This window comes from Pectinophora gossypiella, chromosome 20 (genome assembly GCF_024362695.1).
Source record: "Pectinophora gossypiella chromosome 20, ilPecGoss1.1, whole genome shotgun sequence".
Taxonomy (NCBI): domain Eukaryota; kingdom Metazoa; phylum Arthropoda; class Insecta; order Lepidoptera; family Gelechiidae; genus Pectinophora; species Pectinophora gossypiella.
The window spans coordinates 11,742,556-11,761,088 of record NC_065423.1 but is presented as its reverse complement, the minus strand read 5'-3'; the positions used below and the strand labels follow the sequence as shown (position 1 = coordinate 11,761,088).

Sequence of the window (18,533 nt, the reverse complement as noted above, 5' to 3'; positions counted from 1 at the left end):
GGATCACGGTTCATCATTATCCACCTTAGGACTATGTTTCAAAAGTGGCTGCAAATAGTTTCTTGATTATTTGTAGTCCTGCCCACCCTTTTGGGGAATACGGGCGTGAGTTTATGTATGTATGTAAAATACGAAAATAATGTCTATTGTGTTGATATGAAGCATGACTGAAACTGTTTGAAAGCAACTATTTATAAATTATACCTGCCGAAATAAGATGCTTTTTGATACTAAGTTGTTTTATACCTTTATGGCAGTAATCAGTTTAAATCCGTAATAGCTCTGTTCGGAGAACGTGTGACTTACATCGTAGTCTCACGGGTTCGAATCCCGGTTTGAGCTCTAACTCACTGAATTCGGCTTTATGAATTTGAATCCAAGTTGGCTGGCCGAGGATTTGTGCCCGGTTAATAGCAATAAGTTCACCCCCTTTCATAGGACTTAAACTTAGCTGGTGGCTGGTGGTGGTAGGTTTGGTGGTGGTTTGGTTAGGACATTATTAACTCATCACTAGATTGTCCGAGAGCAAGATGATCCGTGCTTCGGAAGGCACGTAAATCCGTTGGTCCCGGTTACTACTTACTGATATAAGTAAGTAGCCTAACGACTACTTACTTACGAGCCATGTCAAGGGCCTTTGGCGGCTCAATAGTAACCCTGACACAAGGGTTGATGAGGTTGGTACTCCATCTCACAACCCACACGATAGATGAAGATGGTGAAGACATATGTACATCTGTGAAATTTGCCACACGTGTAAAAAAGTCCAGTAGAACTAACAAAAATGAACATTGTGCAATTCCAACAACATTACATACAAACACATATACACATCTATACTTATAATAAATCTGTAGAGAGGTCAATTCTGTACATTAAATATTTTTTCAAAATAACTATCAGGGGGTGATAAGTGATCGATACTGATGCCAAAAATGCAATCAGTAAAATTTTTGTCTGTCTGTCTGTCTGTCTGTCTGTCTGTCTGTCTGTATGTTCCTTATAGAAACAAAAACTACTAGACGGATTTTAATGAAACTTGGTACAATTATTCTTCACACTCCTGGACAGGTTATAGTATACTTTTCATCACGCTACAATCAATAGGAGCAGAGTAGTGAAGGGAAATCCTTTTGTATGAAAAATCTAAACCACTCAAGTTAGACGTTTGAAATTTGGCATGCAGGTACCTTAGATACCGTAGAGGTGCACTAATAAAGGAATTCCCGAAATTCCCACGGGAACGGGAATTAGCGGAAAAATCGTTTTGTATGAAAAATCTAAACCACTCAAGTTAGATGTTTGAAATTTGTCATGCAGGTACCTTAGATACCGTAGAGGTGTACTAAGAAAGGAATTCCCGAAATTCCCACGGGAACGGGAATTAGCGGGAAAATCCTTTTGTATGAAAAATCTAAACCTCTCAAGTTAGACGTTTGAAATTTGGCATGCAGGTACCATAGGTACCGTAGAGGTGCACTAAGAAAGGAATTCCAGAAATTCTCACGGGAACGGGAATTAGCGGGAAAATCCTTTTGTATGAAAAATCTAAACCACTCAAGTTAGACGTTTGAAATTTGGCATGCAGGTACCTTAGATACCGTAGAGGTGCACTAAGAAAGGAATTCCCGAAATTCCCACGGGAACGGGAATTAGCGGAAAAATCCTTTTGTATAAAAAATCTAAACCATTCAAGTTAGATATTTGAAATTTGTCATGCAAGTACCTTAAATACCGTAGAGGTGTACTAAGAAAGGAATTCCCGAAATTCCCACGGGAACGGGAATTAGCGGAAAAATCCTTTTGTATGAAAAATCTAAACCACTCAAGTTAGACGTTTGAAATTTGGCATGCAGATACCTTAGGTACCGTAGAGGTGCACTAAGAAAGGAATTCCCGAAATTCCCACGAAAACGGGAATTAGCGGGAAAATCCTTTTGTATGAAAAATCTAAACCACTCAAGTTAGACGTTTGAAATTTGGCATGCAGATACCTTAGGTACCGTAGAGGTGCACTAAGAAAGGAATTCCCGAAATTCCCACGAAAACGGGAATTAGCGGGAAAATCCTTTTGTATGAAAAATCTAAACCACTCAAGTTAGACGTTTAAAATTTGTCATGCAGGTACCTTAGGTACCGTGGAGGTGCACTAAGAAAGGAATTCCCGAAATTCCCACGGGACCGGGAATTAACGGGAAAATCCTTTTGTATGAAAAAATCTAAACCATTCAAGTTAGATGTTTGAAATTTGGCACGCAGGTACCTTAGATACCGTAGAGGTGCACTAAGAAAGGAATTCCCGAAATTCCTACGGGAACGGGAATTAGCGGGAAAATCCTTTTCTATGAAAAATCTAAACCACTCAAGTTAGACGTTTGAAATTTGGCATGCAGGTACTTTAGTAAACTTAAAGCTTAGTTGCAACAGGATATTACAAAATTCCCACGGGAACGGTAGTTAGCGGGAAAAAACATTTGTATGAAAAAATCAAATCCAAATAAAAGGAGAAACTGACAGACTCAGTGACTGACACATCAACGCATAGCCTGAACGGCTAAACGTAGGCATTTGAAATTTGGAAGGAACATAGCTTAGGTACCGTAGAGGTGCACTAAGAAAGGAATTCCCGGAATTCCCACGGGAACGGAAATTAGCGGGAAAATCCTTTTGTATGAAAAATCTACACCGCTTAAGTTAGATGCTTGAAATTTTGCATGCAGGTACCTTAGTTAATTTAAAGCTTAGTTGCAACAGGATATTGCAAAATTCCCACGGAAACGGGAGTTAGCGGGAAAAAAACATTTGTATGAAAAAATCGAAACCGCGTAAGATAGATGTTTTCAATTCAATTCAATTAAATTATTTATTGCATTCCATGTAGTACAATGGGGTGTTACATAGGCATAGGAACTAAAACATGGACCCTGTAGGGCACACCAACGTTGAAGGGAAGAGAGGAAGTGTGTATTAAAATTAAAACTCAATGAACAATCAATTAAAAAAAATCAATTCAATCAATTGATTGCATGCATGCATACCTTAGTAAAAATAAAGTTTATTTTAGGCTGTATTTTGAAAAATGGGAGTTATTGGGAAAAAAATTGTATGAAAAAATCTAAACTGCATAAGTTAGATGCTTGAAATTTGATATCACTCCCACACACACAAAGATCTCTCTCTTATATAACACGCCACGCGGACGAAGTCGCGGGCAAAAGCTAGTACATACATAAAATCATAACTACCTATTTCTCGTTAGGGTGGGTAAAGACAACGGAATTCCCTTCGCTTCTTCCACTCTTATGTATGCTCCGATTTTAACATACCAACATTCAGGTAAAAATTTTGACCTCTTTTTTTGAAGTCATTTAAAAATGAATTAATTGCTCCCAATATCATTGACATAACAAAAGTCAGTAAGACAAAGGTAACGACATCCGACGGAAGCAGGAAATCTCTCAAAGTGAAACTCCAACTAGGTACGTACTTTGTGAAGTGATTGTCTTTGAAAGAATCTGAAGATCTCGCAATAATTAGCCCTGGCGCGAAAGTTTCCTTCGGTAAGACTCCAAATCGAAAATCATTAGTAGGGGGACGTCATAACATAAGCTTTATGACTATATATCCCAATTGAAGTATTTAGAGGTACATCCATCGCAAGATGAACTAAGGCACACCTCACCGAGCTTTCTGTTAAACTAACAACAATCTAATTAAAACACATAATAACGGGTTCTTACCGCGTTTAAATGGGGATAATGAGACTCCCGATATTTCGACACTGTTGCAAGTGCCATGATCACGGGATGACTGAAGAGATTGGAGTGTGTGTGTGTGTGTGTGTGTTGTTTATGTTTTTGATATCGGAATGTTCGGAACCATCTGAACTCGCACCAAACTCACTACGACAAACCGCACTCACTGTGTACTCACTGTCTCATATCCCCATTTAAACGCGGTAAGAACCCGTTATTATGTGTTTTAATTATGATAATAACCGCGTAAACTTAAAACAATGTATTAACAACAATCTAGTCTATTTTCGTGCCTTATTCTAGCTCCACAGAAGTCTATACAGGGTGTTAGTGACATCGTAACGAAAACTTTGAGGCATGATTCAAACCATGTTTCTGAGTTGATATCAAGTGGAATGTTCCGTCGCAAAAGTATCTTATCTTCATCATCAGCCGTAGGACAAAGGTAACGTATTTAGCCTATACGATCCCACTGCTGGCCAAATGCCTCCCCTTGATTGTAAAAGTATGGAATAGAAAATAATTTACATATTTTCATGAATTTTCCGACAGAAAATTCCACTTGATATCAACTCAGAATCATGGTCTGAATGATCCCCCTCAGTATTCGTTACGGTGTCTTTAACACCCATACCTACTTGTATGGCTACCGTATGTACTTGTAAGGGGGTGTAAGTGACATCGTAACTAATTCGTAGCACATTATTCTCAGTTAATATCAAGTGGAATTTTCGATCGCAAAAGTATAGAATTGAAAATAATTTTAAAAAACTTCATTCAGAATCATGGCCTGAATCATCCCCTTTAGCATTCGTTACGATGTCACGAACACCCTTTATATATGTCTATCTGTGAAGGTTGTCTGGAATAGATTGCATTTAGCGTACTTTTAGTTCTGTTTGTGTCTGCAATATTGTGCCTATTCATTCATTCATTTATTCCCTTTGTCAGTTTTATATGCCCGAGAAGATAAACAGCTGAACACTTTCTGTGTTTCTTATTATTTCTCAGTCCATTAAACATAACCATAGAATAAGAAAAGAAAGAAGAAAGAAAAAAAATCGACATACTTATTGTTTCACATATTAAAACAAAATAATACAATTATGAATGTATGCCGAAACGGTTCCACCTCAGCATAATGCCATAGCCTAGACTATGATTTCAGTTGGAACCGGTAAGGTAATCAGGTAACACATTAAACAAAAAATGGGCGCGAAGGCTAAGCACATTTTGAATTTTCTAATTAAGTAACATTTTAAATGAACGTACTGAAAAGTAAAAATAAGGAATGTAAAGGAATAATACTACGTATACAACGGTAACACTCCGCTCCCCACCAGCCGCTGAGCTAGGTTTACCTCACCCCCTGTTGAACATAGTTTAGTTTTCAATTATATGCCGTCAGACGTCACACACACAGGTGCGCGTGTACGATAACGTCAATGTGTAGAGTCTGTGTAAAACGAGGTGTTTTGTATGAAGTGTCCAGGGTGTGATATAACGTAACATAAGCTCACGACTGTATCCCAATTGGGGTAGTCAGAGGTACATCGAACGCAATATGAACTAAGTAACCACACCCCATCGGACTTTCTGTTAGACCAACGTGATTTGTAGTGAGCCGAATCGCCGTTTGTAATGATCGAGCCTACTGTATTGGGAAAAACTGCACTTGAGATAAATTAATAGCAAATTGGAGCAAGTCCAGTACCGGGGTTCGAATCTAGGCTCCGCGTTTGAGAAGCAATTTGGTAAACTACAGGACTACGCTGACTGTACACATTTCAATTCCCATTTATTTATTCACTAATTAATTATCTACTTGATGCTCTCGATGTTTTTTTAATCTCCAGTTCGTATTGACTGAGAGAGTTATTCTTTGTGCTAAATGCAATGGAACATTCATTCATTCATTCATTCTTTTGGCGCTCATTGGATAGCGAAAGCAAAGAAAATATCTGAAGTCCTTTTCCTTATTTATGAAAATGAAAATGTCTCTTTTAGATAAACTTAGATGTCGCAGTAAAATGATTATATCCGGAATGTGATCAACAGTATGTAGCACACCAATTTCTCATGTAACTTTTATTTTTTTCAGTGTTGTTTTTTATATTAAGTATAATAAATAAATACCATTATGATCATAACACAGCTACAGTTTAGTAATATGATCACATCACTAGATTAAGTTTAGTGATATGATTATAAAGCTACTTTTCAAACTATTTATTTCAAGTGCGTAAATGATATCTAAATAAGTTGGACAGAAAAAATTACAAATGAGGAAGTGTTAGTAAAAGGGAAAAAAAACAAATACTGCGAATTATTGAGGACAGACCTCCTCCAGTTGATTGAGGGGAGGCCTGTGCCCAGCAGTGGGACGTATATGGGCTGTTTATGTATGTGTTATGTATTGAGGCCAGAAGAGGAAGGGCAGACCAAGAAGAGCTTACATGGAACAGATTAAAGAAAAGGTTAACGTCGTGTCTTTTAGGGAAGTCAAGGAATTGGCCTTTGATAGACTGGAATGGAAAATGCTACACCGACGAGAGCGTGGCTCTTAAATTGGTGATGATGAATGACATCTAAATATGTAGCCAAGGAATGGTCAAGGGAACTCAGTTATAAAAGATATGTTGTCGTACCACTATTGGTGAAAACTAGCTATACATTATAGAACTTCGTATCAAAACTGGTTGCCAGTTGTCTTATGACCTTCTAATAAAGAAATCAGAAGTCAGAATCATTTATTCAACGTAATTATCATGGATAAACTTGTTGGAAGCCAATGTAACATTTTTGAATTTACGTCATTTCGCAAGGCGTTATGGCTGAGGAGAAGAAATGACAAGAAACTGCAACAGCAACACATCTTTTAAAAACCAATGGTACACATTACAAGTTATTTAATAACTAGAGGAACACATTCAATACCAGACATTTTTATCATTTAGGTAATCATTAATCTTATAATAAGCTTTTTTACATAAAGTAAGCTTCACGTGAGCTTTAAATTTATTATCTGACATATTTAAAATATTATCTGGTATTTTATTGTAAAAACGTATACAAAACCACAAAAAAGATGAATTTAATTTACTTAATCTAGAATTTCGAACAACAATTTTATTTTTATTCCTTGTATTGTAAGTATGCCTTTAACAGTTTCTCGGAAGGAGAGATACATTTTTACGTACTACATAATGTTTTCATAAATATATTGACTTGCGACCGTCAGTATATTTATAAAGGATTATGGATACGGGTTTAAGCACACTCCAGACAGTCTATACAAAAAAAAATACCGTGTGCTGCTTAACGCCTTAGTGCGAGCGAGACACAGTCTGCGAGTTCTCTCTGTTACTCCTTAGCAGCTAACGAAGATTGTATTACATAGAGGGGCTAGGGTCGGTGCCCGTTACGAATTGATACTGGGTGGAGTTACCGTTCTGTACATGACTTTCTTTTATACTTTTTATGGGTTTGCTCTTGGCCCCAGCAATACATCCCGCTTAGGGACGGTACTGACTGAAAGACGTAATATACGATCCCGACGACCCGATTACTCTAGCCATAGGGCCAGTCAGCTCGCGACACCAAAAACTTCAGGACCCCAATGCCGACCCCGCCGGCGTGGTCGATGATTTCCCTCAATCAGCGCTTATCGCTGCGATGTAGTTAATGCCATCTGCGGCAAATCTACATATACAATAATTCACGTCAAAAAAAAATCTTGGCCCCAGACTTGTCCGAAGGCACTAGGCCTAAGATGGAGCGAGCTCGCCCAGAAGTTGCTATTTATTCTATACTTAAGTATTTTTGTAGCAATACTGAATTTTCTATTCACGTTTAAATGCTGAATTGTCGCAAATCTTAGGTACACCTAAAAGCTCGTATATCGTAAATTCCTCATCCCATTTACAAGTATTCACAATTTATCTTTTGAGCGTCTGCATTAAAAACGTCCCTTCAATCTTTTTCTTGGGAAATAGAATCCGTTTTTTGTCGAAGTTAAACGACAAGAAAGGTTATGTTCACAGGCGGAATGTTAGCGATAAATAATAAAACAGTTTTTGTGTCCAAGAAAATAAGAAATATAGGGATAAAATTTGTGTGCTGTTGTATCCTTCTAGGGTTTTAGAATAGAATATAAATAGTTTATTATAAAAGGGCGCCTCACACAAAACATAGCTAAGAACACTCTCGACTGACCTTTGACTTTTCAAACAAAAAAACCGCGTTAAAATCGGATCATCCGTTTGGGACCTACGATGCCACAGACAGACACATTTACACACACACAGACACGGCAAACTTATAACACCCCGTCGTTTTTGCGTCGGGGGTTAAAAAAAGACAATAACATCATTTATAAGAAGAAAGAAAATAAGAAATAAAATTGTACTTACTAATTTAACAATAAATTTAAAAAAAGTCAAATTTCCTCTAAACAATTACAAAAAAAAAGTAAGACGGATGTTTGTCGAGATGTCCGATGTTTCGGGGATATCTCTGTAATATACATCGTAGTGCCACGCTCACGAGTTCGAATCCTTACTTGGGCTCTAAATATAACTTCTAAACCATGCGAAAGCATTTCATCAGGGTCCTCACTCCTACTAGAGGGAGGGCAAGAATTTTAATAAGGGCATTGCAGACTCAACAACCACCTACATAGAATGGAGCTGATTGAGTCCCCTTTATGCAGATTCTGTTTAAAGGAGGTGTTCCGTACTTCTTTTAAAACGAATTGTTACAAGCACAAGACGGTTATTTCTAGTTTGTAATTTATGTATTTCTATTCATCCAAATAGATAGCTAATTTGAATTTTGGATATGATCAAAACGCTTTGTAAAGTGCACTAATGAAACGCACACGATAGTGCTGCCAACGTGAAGAGACTGAACTACGTCTCTCTCTCATTACATTCTCAAGACTTTCAAGTCGAATCACAACGGCTCAACGAGCTCATACGCCTTCTAGGCTTTTTTATTTCCCAAAAGTGCTCAATTATTCCAAATTATCGACACAAGACAAGTGCAATCTTACACACAAGGACTATATACACTGCCTGTGGTGAACGAGACCGGGGCGCCCCGAAATCCAGCAGACGAGGAGCTTCAGGTCAGTCCAATTTTCTCTCTTTATTAGCTATCGAAGTCAAAGTCCCTAACAGGAGGATAAGACGCCATCACACCTGCTGTGCAGCAGTGAGGCTCTCATACACAGTAGGAGCCGAGCTCTGGGGGGCCATATAATGGATCCCCAGGAGGTCACTGAGCTTCCTATCAAAAAGACGCTCGATCTAATCGAAAGGATCGGACTAGAGGAGGAGTTTTAAATATATGTAGGACTTTGGCCACAATAGATCTAACTAGGTCGCAGTGGCCATTCGGGATGCATTAAATCGAGCCCTCTCAATTACATAAATAATGATAAACGCGAAAGCATTTCAGAGATATATAACTATTTTCTTGTTTCATACTTTTTAGAGCGTCATTTTTCCGTGGTCGGGTTTTACTTTTTTAAACTGATATTTATTTAAATTTGCATTATCGCAGAGTGAACTTTCAATAACATTATACTTACATTGATACCTTCGGCTTCCTAACGTCGACCCATCCAGCAGGATTGTCACTTCCTTTATTATGCAGATATTATTGATTAACGAGGTTTACCTGTAACAAAAAATAATAACAAATTAATAAATAAAGAAAAAGAAAAAAATAAAGAAATTATCCATACTAATACTATCATAAACTGCCTATATACGTCCCACTTGCTGGGCACAGGCCTCCCCTCAATCAACCGGAGGGGGTATGGAGCATACTCCACCACGCTGCTCCACTGCGGGTTGGTGGAGGTGTTTTTTACGGCTAATAGCCGGGACCACCGGCTTAACGTGCCCTCCGAAGCGCGGAATCATCTTACTTTTTCGGAAAATCAGGTGATTCAAGCCTGAAAAGTCCTTACCAAACAAAGGACAGTCTCACAAAGTGATTTCGACAATGTCCCCATCGGGAATCGAACCCGGACCTCCAGATCGTGAGCCTAACGCTCTAACCACTAGACCACGGAGGCTGTTATACTAATATTATAAATGTGAAAGATTATGTGTCTGTCTGTTTGTTTTTGAAATTTGCCCCCAACCCTTCAAAGAGGGGATGAATTCTTTTATGGGACTTTTCGCAGTTTTCAAGGTTTGAAGCTAAAAACTTATACACGAGAAAAAGGACACCTTGTCCCCCCCCCCACCCCCATCCCCCCATCCCCCCATCGGTCAGAATACTTACACCAATAATTGACAATTAAAATAGAAAAATGTTGCTAGGTTTACTAGTCATAATGAACCTGGCGTGAAAGACGACACCTTAAATCGCGATTTCATTTCACTGTAACCACACCCTTAAGAGAGGGGAAGAATCCTTCACAATAATTACGAAAAATTCGAGGAATTCGCTCACAACTCACGATTCAAATTAACAAAGGGGAAATTTAATTCAAATCTTTCAATTTGATTGGAATATTAAATCAATACAATACATTAGACCAAGTAGATTTGATGAGAAAAGGGGATGGGACTCTGATGTGTCACGAGCGAAGTTTAAAGATTCTGTGATGTCTACCTATCCCAATCAGGTTTAAGAAAATTGATTCTCATAAGAATTTTACAATTCACTTACTTGAGAAACATAAAAATATTTTAATATAATTATGTTTGAGACAAGCGTACAAATTACAATATTTCTATTTTCTCCTCAATATTTCTATCTTATGTCATTCATTATTTTATAGTAGTTGCCAACTAGCCAAACTAGTTACTTTTTACTAAACGTCAAAACACGAAATTTGTACTGCACATTGTGACTTCATAAAAAAACGTGATAGTTCATAAATGTCGGACTTATTATTATGTTTTTCTTGTTGTTGAATTGGGACGTATATAGACTGGTTATGTTATGTATGTACAAAAATAAAAATGTTGAATGCGCTAACGTTGCAGAATAATTAATTATACTTTCCTAGTCCTGGGTTCGAATCTAATAAAACACACGCACAGAGACAAAAATAGAGACAGTGTCTAATTTGGTTAGGAGATCGCAAAAATTCCGTGTTATTCAGTTGGTAACATAATTAATGTTCAATTTTAATATAAATTATATATTTTTTGTCGAACATCTCATCCGCCTACAACTACTTCACCTTCTCAGAACCTGTATCGCCGGGGAAAATTGCTGCAAGGAAAAGCTCGGCACAATGCACGGCACGGTACTTCTAAGTACCCCATTGGGATATAGTCGCTTATGTTATGTTATGTCTTTTTCCAGTAACCAACCCCGACAAGAGTCCAAGTCAGACAGAATAATGAAGATGGAACGAAACACCATTCTTCTCGATGTTACGCGTAAAAAATACCGTCAAGTGAAAAATAACAAACAAATCACGTATTCGAGTTGTGGGACTTTTAGTGATCCGCATTTCTCACATTCAAAAATATCTTTCTTCAGTTGGCAACATAGTTCTACTTTGAATGTGTTACTATAGTAACATATTAAATCAATACTTTCTTAGAAAAGCATGATCGTAACTGTATGGGACCCGTTCTGTTCCAATAGATAATTTAAATCGTATTTCATTAGTTTCTTTAAAAAGAATAACAATTAGTTCTAATTTTAAATTCCACGGGGATTAGAAATAAAATTAAAAAAAACGTTTGTCGAAAATCGGAATTGGTTGAAACAATGTTGTGGTACCAACATACCATAATTAAAACACATAATAACGGGTTCTTACCGCGTTTAAAATAACCCGTGTGGTTTAATTATGATAATAACCGCGTAAACTTAAAACAATGTACCAACATACCATATTATATAAGACACACACATACAAGTTGTGCATACATAATTTAATATACATGTTGTGTTGTTGTTGTGTCGTTGTGTTGTGTTGTTATATGTTTTAATGCTGTACCAGACGTTACCCAAGATCTTACTTAACCCGAATTCCGGCTTAACCCCGCGTATTTCGAGAAAGTCGCCAAAGTACAAAAATATCAACTCGCTAAGACGTTTCGAATGAGATATGCCTGGATTCTGTTGATGGACGGGGACGTTTAGATTCAACGTCTTAAAAAATGGGTACCTAAGTAGTCGAAAGAGCCATCTAGTACCGATTACATCTGACGTAGGTTACTTAAGCTGAAAAGTGAAAACAGACCAAAATTCTTCCGTGTCGAACGCGCCGCTTATAATTTTTAGTTTTCTTTGACATTTTAAACTATTTATGCTTCTATGCTGTTCTGGGAGCAAATAAAAAACATAGAACACGTTCAGCTGTTTGTCTTCCCGGGCATGTCGTAAAAACCGACAGAGGGATTGCGTCCTCTAACATGATGGACTAATGTTATGGGCGATAGGCTGATCCCTTATCACCATAAGGTTCATCATATCCATCTTAAGACTTCGTATCAACAATGGCTGCAAGTTGTCTTTGATTACTTGTGGCTCTGCCCACCCCATTTGGGATTACGGGCGTGAGTTTATGTATGTATGTATGTTTAAACTATCAATACTTAATTAATTTTGTAAATTTAAAATATTCTGACGATGTTATCAGAATAATTGGGTCGTGTACTAGGTTCAAGGTAAATTATGAAATTCTGATTACTTACTAAATAAAGACAGATCTAAAACTAACGAAAAATGTTTTCTTTTTTCTTTATGTAGCTTATTTGTGAATTTCAATCAAGAAAAACGTAATAATAAGTCCGACATTTTATCATGTTTCTCTATGACGTCACTGTGTACTTTTCATACAAATTCCATTGTAATTTCGCGTTTTGACGTTTAGTAAAACGTAACTGATTTGACTAGTTAGAAAATAGCCTATTGGCGTTTGAACAGTAAAAAATTGTGACCCGTTAACCCGTTATTATGTGCTTTAATTATGATAATAACCGCGTAAACTTAAAACAATGTATAAAACATTGTGGTTTTAATCAAATTTATAATTGAAAGAAATCAACATTATCTTCAAAGTACCCTTACTTGGATTTCACGAATTGTAGCGTTGACAGCGACTTTCCGAACGGCAACCCGCGCTACGGCGAGTGCTTATTTTCCCTCTACGTCGAGCGAGTTTTGATGTTATTGTACAGTTATGGTAAAAACTGTTTTGCTGTTTTCTTATACTTTTCTGTTCGTTGTTTTATATAAGTAGTAGTGTTCGACCTATTCTTTTTATTTATGATTTGATTTGAACTATACATGTAAATGACAGATGTGATGTCAAGCAGTCGCCGTTCGGGGAGTCGCTGTCAACAAGCTGGAAGCAAGAAGAAATTATGCATTGACGGAGTACATAGTGAAAGTGCTAAGAGGGTTACAACATAATGCGGAAATATTACTACGCTTACAGCTATGCGTACCAGACAGGTATATATGGAGGCGACGGCGCCCGCGCCTATTGGCAGTACCGACGGCCCGCACCAACCTTCTGTCAAAAGACCCATTTGTTCGAACCTTGCGCACAGTAAACGAGATAGCCGAGAGAGTGGATCTGTTTTCGTGTTCCAAGAGTGAATTCGCAAAAATAGCAATGAGTGTGATCTGTTATACTTAATTAAGGAAATCGTATATTGTGCTAGTTAAAGATAATTAATGATTAATTTTAAATATGTATAAATAAGTCCCCAACTCTGTCGCATTAGGTTATCCTGTAAAGATGAGTTATCCTGTAAAGTTGTGAGTGAAATAAATAAATAAATAAATAAATAAATAACGATTTCACTACAGCTTGACACTATACAGAACCGCTGTACCACTTTCAAAGCCCACGCTAGACTTTTCCCGCGTTGTTTCTTCATTTCTCATACAAAACGCAAACGAAATAGCACCTTAATACGAGGACGTAAGTCATTGATTCAGTGGTGTGTACGAATGGATGGCATGTTGGTACAATCTGTATTTCGGAATAAAATATTGCTGAACGACTCACGCCTTCGAGCTACTGAGCTTTCACACGGACCGTTTTTGCCGCGCGTTTGGTCAAGTTGAATCCGGCCAAGACGTAGTGAATGCTATTTGAGGTAAGTACAATAAATAGAATAGAATAATTTTATTTGTTTGGATACATTGTTGTTACAACATGGTCACAATAATCTTATGTATAAGGATCCACCAAGTGTATGCCATGCAAAAACTTACAAGAAATGAGAGAATCATAAATTATTACAATAATTATTACAACGAAAGTCATAGTTAACAAAATAATGTCAAAGAAATGAATACACAATATTATAATAATATTTGAATTGATAAAAAATGAACTGAACCAGTTCTGTTTCTTATTCACTGTCAGTCCATTAAACATAACGTAACATAACATAACATCACGACTATATCCCAATTGGGGTAGTCAGAGGTACGTCCATCGCAAGATGAACTAAGTACCCACACCTCACCCAGCTTGCTGTCAGACCAACGGGATAGCTGGTGAACTGTATCGCCTTTTATAATGGTCGAGCCACCTTTAAACAAATCGTCTAAGAAAGCAAAATTGTTATTTCACGCTTGTTGACACTGCACACTTACTTTTATAAATACGCAAATATCAAATAACAGTTTTGCTTTTTAGTTTAGTTACTTCAATGCTTTTTGAGTCGCCTGCACTAAAGATGAAAACCAATTGATCGCGGTTATAAAACCACGTATAAAAGCCACTCGCGCTCAAAAAACAAACATCTTGAATAACAAGTACTACATTGGCAACACATATTCTGAGACCGTTTCATTCGTTCCGCTGGGTGTGTGCCATCATTAATCTTGATCCCTCGAATCATGCCCCGACACTGTAAAGGGCGGTCCACACCGAAAACTCCCTTCTTCTATCGTGAAATAGAGGAAAAACAGTAGTGTGTAGTATATGCACCCAATCCTTTTAATATTGATATTATGCCTCCGCACTGTATTAACTGACGATTAGGGTGCTCCTTTGCGAGTGAGCACAGATAATAAATAAATAAATAAATAACATAACATCATGCCCGTATATTCAAAGAAATAGAGGAAAAGCAGTAGTGTGTATATGCACCCAATCCGCTCGCCAGTTACGTTCTTCTTCTTCTATCGTGTGGGTTGTGAGGTGGATTACCAACCCCATCAACCCTGGTTGGGTTACTATTAAAACCGCCAAAGGCCCCTAAAATGGCTCGTGTAACGACTACTAACTTGCATTAGTAAGTAGTAACCGAAACTTCCTGATTTTTATGGCTTACTATGGCCGTCGACCATTCTTGGAAAGAGCTTGGGACTGCTAGTTCCATTCTACATTCTAAGATATAATCTCAATGTAAGAGAGAGTGAAGGGAAGAGAGGAAGGGGTAGACCTAGGAGAACATTTATGAAACAAATAAAAGAGAAGGTGAAGGATTTGGCGGGAAAAAGTGAGGAATGGGGATTACTCCACCGACAAGAGCGCAGCTCTTAAATAAAGAGAGATGGAACAGAGAGTCCTGGTAGCTCAGGACATTTAACTCCCGCTGTGAGGTCGCTTGTTCGAATCCAGCATAAAAGGAAAACATCGCGCATCGCAAGAAAACCCACATTCCCGAGAAATGGATTTCGAAGGACTCAACTTGATTGGGTTGGTTTTCCCTTCGCGAGTTGGAAGGTCAGACTGGCAGTCGCTTCTGTAAAAAACCGGACCTGTCAAATCTTTAGGTTAGGGTAAGTGGACTCCGTGAAAATGGGGTAACTATAATTATGGTGATGGTACGCCGACAGAATACGCGTGGCATACATACTTTTGAGGATGTTTCAGACCATGATTCTGAGTTAAGATCAAGTAGAATTTCCTGTCGAGCAATTTATGAAAGCTTTTGTGTCTTTTTGTAATTGTTTTCGTCGCCGTATCACTAACATCCTGTATAAGTTAATGACTTTATTAAAACTTGACTTAAAATGAAAGTCTCGAATTAGTAGGGGGCTATTTTTTTAAGATTTCATTATTCAAGTTTACAAAAGTTTGTGTTAGTTCATTTAGAGTAATTGGAGTAGACTTATTAGATTTGTTTCATAACCGAGATCAAAAGCGTTTGAGCGTGGGCTCGGGCGAAAGTAGAAACTGAAAGTTATGGGTTTTTGTTGAATTCTCAAAGGATTAAAAAATATAATAACCCGGACACTTCATGTAAAAATCTAATTCTTATCGTGTGCCACATAAGGCGTATAAGTGGAAGCAAAAGGTAGCCCGCGCGCGCTCTTTACCTTCGCTGCTGGAGAGGGGGTGGTCGGCGCCCGATACGAATTGGTGCTGGGCGGAGAATTATCAATGAATCAATCAATCGGGAGGACTTGATGAGCGCTTCCGCCCGTGCATTGCCGTGGCAGCAAATTATAGACGAAAGCAGAAGAATAGTTCTAACACACGACTAAAATAAGCACAATTATTATTATTTATTATTTGAAAATTGTGAGGGCCAAACTGAATACAGCCCGCGAGATCACTGCGACCTTGTCAGATCTATTGTGACCTAATCCCTACATTTAAAAGTCCTCCTCTAGACCGATCCGTTCGAAGAGACCCAACGTCTTTTTGGGAGAAAGCTCCATGACTTCCTGGAGGACCATTATGTGGTTCCCAAGTGTACGGCTTCTACTATGTATGAGAGCCTCACAGCTGCACAGCAGATGTAGTGGCGTCTCATCTTCCCCTAAGCAGAATCTGCATAAATGAGACTCGGTCAGCTCCATTCTGTGTAGGTAATAAGAACAATACATAAACATTAACAGCCTATATACATCCCACTGCTGGGCATAGGCCTCCCCTCAATCAACCACTCGGCACAATAAACACAATAGGCGACCTTATCACTTAACAGCAATTATCCTTCTATACGTATTCTTTATTGTATAAAGATACTCGTAAAAGTGAAATATAAATATTCAACGTGGTGAGTAAAGGTTGTCTTCTGATAAGTAGTAGTTCTACTCACCCTTTAAGAGTTAGATATGACAATGATGTGTGTTACGTATTTATTCAAAATGTAGATATATTCATATTCATATTTACTTAAGCAGTCGTTTCTGAAATCACGGGTAATGGAACTCTGATTTGACTTTCTATTTGTTCTCAAAAGAGCGCCTTATGTAATAAAATTCGAGTAGACCACGCTGCAAATTCGTAATAGTAAACTCACCTACAATCAGCTTAAGTGTTGGGTGAAATGACTCCTAATAATCTGAAAAGCTGGCGACTCACCCACTGGGTGAGCTTAGCGTATCTCTACCTATATTATTATTCCCGATCCAAGTTAATACAAGTGAGAGGGTCGATAATTATAATTTATAGCCCCAGACGTGTTGATAATAGTTCATGTCCTTAGCATGCCTTGACTTCCAGATATCGATGATACCACCAAAGAGACCCCAATAATTTCATTTTCCACTCTTGGGGGGGTTACCCGTCAAACTTAGTGAGGTTAACTCTTAAGCAACTAAAGGCTCCTGACATGGCTCATGAAGCGACTGCATATTTACTAAAGTAAATATTAGCTGATTATTGATTTGGAAATTAAGCCTTGGAGGGAAGGCCTCTGCTCATCGGTGGGACAATCCTGGATATAAAAAAAATGTAGGGACCGACTGCCGAATGAAAAATCTTAAGAACAATTGCAAATAATTAATTCTGTCAACTAGCCGAACGGCCTCTTTGGTCTAGTGGTTGAGCGTAGGTGTCGCGATCCTCAGGCCCCGGGTTTGAATCCCGGTGGGGACATATCACAAAAATCACTTTGTCATCCCTAGTTTGGTTAGGACATAACAGGCTGATCACCTGATTGTCCAAAAAGTAAGACAATCCGTGCTTCGGAAGGCACGTTAAGCTATTGGTCCCGGTAACTACTTACTGATGTAAGTAAGTCGTCGTTATATGAGCCATGTCAGGGGCCTTTGACGGCTCAATAATAACCCTGACACCAGGATTGATGAGGTTCGTAATCCACCTCATAACCCACAGTTGGGGGATGAAGGAAGCGAGACGCTGCGTTCAGATTGGTTCACTCAGGATCCTAGACTCATCTAAAAGTCACGGAACCGATTGCGATTGGTCGAATGTTGTCAGGTATGTAATATCTGATTTATTATTCAGATGTGTTGAGTCGCTAACTCTCTTCAGAGCTTCAAAAACCAGTTGCGTGCTCATTTTGAATCCTTATGCGGATATTCTTAGGATATTACTATTATGTATGATGTATTTTATTTATTTCAATACTTGTTGTATGTGTGTGTATAGTCTATTATTTATTATCATAGTTTTTTTAGATTATGTTTAGGTATATTTTTAAAATATGGATTATATTATATTGAGTATTTATTATATTAACTTTAGTGTTAACTTTGATATTTATTTTTTGTTGCACCATCCCGCATCCAAGTTGTTTGTAAATGTTCGTTTCCTTTTGGTGGTTGCCTGGAAAAAATTGCTCAAGAGCAATGAGGCCGCCCAAATTGTACTGTGTTCATGTGTTATGTCTGATTGTTGAAATTTAGTTCTGTGCAATGAAGTATATTTGATTTGATTTGATGTGTTGATATAAACCGTGTAGAGGAGTCGAGAACGGGAGTCTAGATATTGTATCGTCGATGCCTGACTTCCTCAGATAATATATACATTGTGGAGATATGAATCATAATGTATGTGAAGGATATAATACGTACTTACCCTTATTCATGATTTAGGTTAGGTGTCAAATGTATCATCTGTGATTGTTC

General features: G+C 37.9%; 1 protein-coding gene across 2 annotated transcripts in view; it reads right to left on the bottom strand.

Annotated features, from left to right (window-relative positions):
* The window catches only part of LOC126376243 (TWiK family of potassium channels protein 9-like), a 406,126-nt gene that overhangs the window by 328,924 nt on the left and 58,669 nt on the right, over nt 1-18,533 (bottom strand). The window contains exon 1 of one of the 2 annotated variants that reach the window (XM_050023534.1): nt 9,357-9,438. The exons of the other annotated variant lie outside the window; for it this stretch is intronic. The gene's annotated coding sequence lies outside the window, so the exon portion shown is untranslated. Of the gene's footprint in view, nt 1-9,356; nt 9,439-18,533 lie in introns of those variants that run through there. 2 annotated transcript variants of the gene reach the window in all.